Raw genomic sequence first — 5,349 nt, 5'->3', positions numbered from 1 at the left:
GGACTCAACAAGCCGTACAATGACATCTCGTGGCAATTTCCACCGCAAGTACAGCACAGCCCCATACGAGCACTCACTCCCGTCAGAGAACGTAATACCACAGGGCTCGCCACATGGTGCAGGAGGTGTCAAGGCTCTGATGAATCTTAACTGGCTAAGCTCGGTATAATCTTCAAAGAGGTGAACAGCGTCTTCCCATAGACCCTCCGACAAAGGAGCATCCCATGTATTTTCTGATGGGCTGTATTTGCCCCTTACTTCCTGAAATGCTTTTCTCACCAAAATGGCTCCCTTTTGCTTGACAGGTGTCACAAGACCAAGGGGGTCATACAGCCCAGAAACTTGACTCAGGAGCTCTCTACGAGTGAGCGGGTTTGGCACCTGCGCCCTGATTTCATCTTTAGACAAGTTCTCTCCCAATCTCATCCTCTTTTTCCTTTTGGAGAAGTTTACCGCTGTCATCAAATGAAGTTTATCACTCTCCGGATCATAGCCTAGGCCCAAAGCTTTATTGTTCTCATCAGGGAGTTGATTCGGAAGGACCATCACCACAGGTTTCTTTTCCTCAGGGTCCTTGGATTCTGGTCTCCCACTTTGGCCGGAGTAAACCCATGGTTTCATATAAAATCCACCAGTCTCCAAGATTTGTTCGATATTGGCCGTTATTTGCTTGAGCTGGTTCAAATCACTATGGGATGTAAGCACATCATCTACGTAAGCGTCTTGCTCCAGCACGCGACGCTCTTCAACAAGATGATTAAACATGGGCAAATTTGCTGTCTCACGCATGGCAACTTCTGCGATACAGCCTGCTGGCTTATCACCGATATTGACTCTTGTAATTGCATACTCCTGAATATCCTCATCCTCAGAGTCTCTCCACAAAAAGCGATGAAGATGTACCTCTTGGTCCTCGAGCCATACAGAATTATACATTTTCTTTATGTCTCCAAGCGCAGCAAACACCCCTTGCCGAAACCGGATTAGAACAGCACGTATACTGTTGAGGACATCTGGACCTTTAATGAGCAAGTCATTTAGGCTTTGACCCCTGAATTTCTGGCTACTATTCCACACAAGACGGACTGGTGTAGTAACAGAGTGAGGGTTCGGTGCAATTAGGTGACTGATATACCATACTGGTCCGGTCCAGTTTTCCAACTCTTCCTTTGAAAGCTTAATAACAGCCCTCCGCTCGACCATGTCATGGACCTGTGCTTTATAGGCCATTTTCCATTCAATCTCCCTTGTCAGTTGCTTCTCGGTTCTCAGGAACGTTGCTTCAACAGCTCCCCTATTGTTAGGCAGCGTTCCCAAGTCCTCAATCCAGGGATACCTTGCATGCCAGTGTGGCTTTATGCTATGGTGATCTTCAGTCACATAAGTAAGTCCATCCTTTATTTTCTCCAGCTCTCGTTCCTCGGAAATAGTCATCTCCTTTCCCCCAGGTTGGCAATTTCCACATCTACAGCCACCACACCGAGGCTCACAAGCAGCCCCAATGCTGTCCCACCTCCACCAATCCATAAAATCTCGGTTGACAGAGGACATAGTAGCCCGAGTGAGTCGAAGAAGTTTACCTGAGTAGTCACTGGTGATCTCTTTATATCCAGCAGCCGCTGTCCGCATGGAGCGTGCAGAATGAGTTTTAGAATCGTGGACAGTGACTGTAACGTCTTCTAACAGATCTGGATGAGAACCGCCCACTGTTTTACCCAGAGGCCCATCCCACAGGACAAGGTCCCCAACAGAGCACACCTTCTGAGGGACAAGCTGCCCTTCCTTATGGCTTATGAGGAGTTTAATCTTAGTAGGGCGGACCAGTTGATGAAAGGGAACATGAGGAAATATTTTTTGCAGTCTTTCTGCTGACACATGACGGTTAACCTCTGCAATGCTATCAAGCCCATAACACACAAGCTGATGAGACTTCAGGGCTCCCATTGAGGTTTTGACCCGTATCTTCAGCAGGTAACGCTTGGTCTGAACTGTTACTTGCATTCCGCCAACTCCATGGACTATAAGGGTCACATCCTCACTCCTTAAGTCCAGCTCACCAGCAGCCTCATGGGTAATATAATTGGTATCAGATGCCAGGTCCATCAAAGTTCCAATCTTCTGCCCAGCATTGGCAGTGACCTCAAGGATCATCATTATAACTGGAAACTCCTTGAGGTCATTCTCCGCTAGCAACCCCTGCTCTGGAACGGTTAAGCTAAATGTCTTTGAGACAGAGTTGCAGAACACATTCCGACACCGCTGAGCTAAATCAGGGGGCAAGCTCGTTAGGAACTCTTCCTGGCTTTCAGTATACCTCTTCCCTTCAGCTCTTGCTGGACTGGGCCTCAACCGCCTTGGGTCTCCTTCCTTGCTTCCAACCTTGGGACAGAGGTAGTAGTGATGACCTAGGCCTTGAGCGTCCTTGCACCCCTCATTTTTACACAGGAAGGTGGTCTTACACTCTGCGTCACCATCGTGAATCTCAAGACACCTCACACAAGCGCCGAACTTCTTAACGGCCTCCCTCTTCTCCCCCACTCGAAGCATTTTAAATTTCTTGCAGTAGTACAACTTCTTCCTGTGACCCCTCTCTCCACAGACAATGCAAGATGCTTGAAAGCCTAACGAGTTAGTGGCTTTGGTCCGGGCATGCTTTTGTGGGATTTTTATCTCTCTCTTACTGGAATCATCGTCCCTTAATTGGTCCAACTGCTCATAAATCTTTTCCTGACTTCTCAGGAACTTAAGGAGCATGTCAAATCTACCTTCAGGTGATGCAACCTCCTCCTCTCCTGCCGAATAGACCAACCATTCCTTTTTCAAGTTTTCAGGCAGTTTACTTTCTAAGGATTTCGTGACAAGAGGATTCCTCAAAGCACCCGTATTTCCCAACTCACTAAGGTCATACAAGGCCTTTTCAACAACCTGTATCATGTCCACAACCCTCCGTGGCTGATGGCCTCTCACTGGAGGCAGAGCCTGCAGTTCCTCTACAATCTCCACGGCAATTGCTGATTTATTTCCAAACCGATTTCCAAGAACCCGAAATATTTCATCAGCTGTTCCATAGGTTGGCAGGCGGAGTTCTCTTGCCACCCTTTCCTCAAGACTATCCAAAAGCTGAAACTTCCTCACCTCCTTGGACCCAGTGGGTTCTCCTTGCTTTTGCAATGCTTCCCATTCCTTTTTCCAGAGGTAGAAGTTCCGCCTATTTCCATCAAACCGAGGGAGTGCTGTTGGCCTCAGCTTAATAGCTGGAGGCGGGGGCAGGGTTGCATCTGAGGACCCATTATGTTCCAACTTCGCCTGTAATAGGTCAGCCTTCCCCGAAATCAACTCAGGCAACAAACTCTCTATGTTCCTCATACGCTGCTGAAAGTCAGGCCGCTCTGCATCTGAGATCCAACGACTCCATCGAAAAACAGCCTCTTTCGCTGCCTTTACCAGCCCCTCAAGGTGATTAAGCATCAACTCATACACCTCCAACTTCAGGCCAGGCTGACTCATCGAAAGGCGCTTACACTCCTTTTCAGCAGCCTCCAGGGCCACAGTCAATTCAGAGTTGCCAAAATTTCCCCATAGGACCTTCTGAACGAAGTGCTCCACGTCGTCAAGTTTCTGTTCACACTCCTCCACTGTCCTTTTGATGTCATCTCTCATGCTCTCTTTCGGGGTCGACATATGCTCCAACTCCTCCAACCAGGCAATTTCCACCTCCTCATTCGCCTCCAAGACCTTATCAGCATCCAGCACAACCTTATTGAAGGCTTCCATCAATTCATCGGCCGACATTTTCTTGCAAAACTTCATTACGGAGTTTGCTAGTCGGGAAAACCGCTGTTTGGCAGTCATTCGCTCTCTCTTTAATTGCTTCAGAGACTTTGACTAGGCCATTCTAAACTTTGGTGAACTCTAAATGGGAGGTACTGGGCTTGCCTTGGCAGCTATTAGACAGGAGCTTAAGTGGGCAGGCTTAGTTGAAGCTTCATAAACCAACTTACAGCGGTTTTTCACTGTCAAGTGATCACAATTCTTACTGTGCTTTACCCCTCACTTGATAGGGATGTACCAAAACTGAACATATAACTGGATTTCACTCAGAATAACCAGGCCTTCTTTTTGGACTCTTTATCCCTTTTTTATTTTATCTTCGCTTTCCTCAAGCCAGGCATTTACAGGTGAAAAACCTTAAACCACAAAACACCAACTTTCACCAATCTATCTTATGAGCAAACACAAAATTTTACTTTAAATGCACATATATATATATATATACATACCCACAAAATATACAATAAATGACCAATCTCAGCTTTAAATTTCCACACAATTATACATAACTTGTTCTGAATAAAATTCCTCCAAACATCAAAGTTTAAAATCAAACCACTGGGGAAACACATAAATGAGTTACTCAACGCAATAAATTGCAATGAAAAGCTAACCAATTAGACAATCGAACAATAGGTTTAACACTTCTGCCCATATGAATTATTAAAAGGAAAGTTCACCCTTAATACTTTTTTTTCTTTTTAGCAATTTAATATTTAACTTTTAGATAAACTAAAAATAGAAACCCCCCTTTTAAACCGCATTAATGCAAACATCTGAATCAATAAAACAGCATTCCACATATTGTCATTGAGACACTTACAGCACACCATTTATTCCTAATACAGTCAAATACCACAACTCATATAATGTTACAAGCCAGCACCAGCGCCTCAATGCCTCATTAGCGCACCCTATTAAGAAATAAACCCCACTCGCAACAGGTAGTGCTTGCTACAAATAACATTTGCAACAAAGTCTCCAACACGCATGGTTCATGGTCTTACCGGCTGTCCGTTCAGAGTCTACTTTTCAGTACACAATCACAGCACAGTTCCAGAAGCACTTGGTGTAGATTTGACCCTTTGCTTGTCGCGCTACCAATGCGTTTTGCCGACTTTATCCCAAATAAAGAGCAGGTGCGTCCGTTAATGCCTTCCCCTCGGGTGCACACAGGTGAGTAAACTTTGGTTCCGCATGACCACTTGCGTGAACGACGTAACCACTTGCTGGAATGACGTTCATCGCAACACCTCCCACTCAACCTTTTTGTTCTTGAACAGAAAGGTTGGAGAACTTCAAGGCGAATATAGACCCTAAAGAGTTTTAATTTTCCTGCTCCTCCACAGGCAACAGGACTACAAGTCGCCGGACATCCCTGCGCAATACCACTCCAATAGGCTTTTCCTTCCCGTCGCCAGAGGCTAAGTGCTGGATTTCAGGCTTCTGAGGCTGGACCAACACACAGCCCCCAGGCACAACAAGAATTTCAACATCTCTCACGATGCCCTTTGAATC

The 5,349-nt window shown here is 45.9% G+C and overlaps 1 long non-coding RNA gene across 1 annotated transcript; it reads right to left on the bottom strand.

Moving 5' to 3' along the window:
• Positions 1-4,133: 4,133 nt before the first annotated feature.
• Positions 4,134-5,349, bottom strand: LOC125705377 (uncharacterized). Its single transcript, XR_007381493.1, has 2 exons — positions 4,839-5,349; positions 4,134-4,187 (listed from the first exon to the last, which is right to left on the bottom strand). It is a non-coding gene; the product is annotated as an uncharacterized LOC125705377 (long non-coding RNA).

This window comes from Brienomyrus brachyistius, chromosome 12 (assembly GCF_023856365.1).
Source record: "Brienomyrus brachyistius isolate T26 chromosome 12, BBRACH_0.4, whole genome shotgun sequence".
NCBI classification, from domain to species: domain Eukaryota; kingdom Metazoa; phylum Chordata; class Actinopteri; order Osteoglossiformes; family Mormyridae; genus Brienomyrus; species Brienomyrus brachyistius.
The sequence above is the reverse complement of the archived record's forward strand: the minus strand, read 5'-3'. Positions and strand labels throughout refer to the sequence as shown.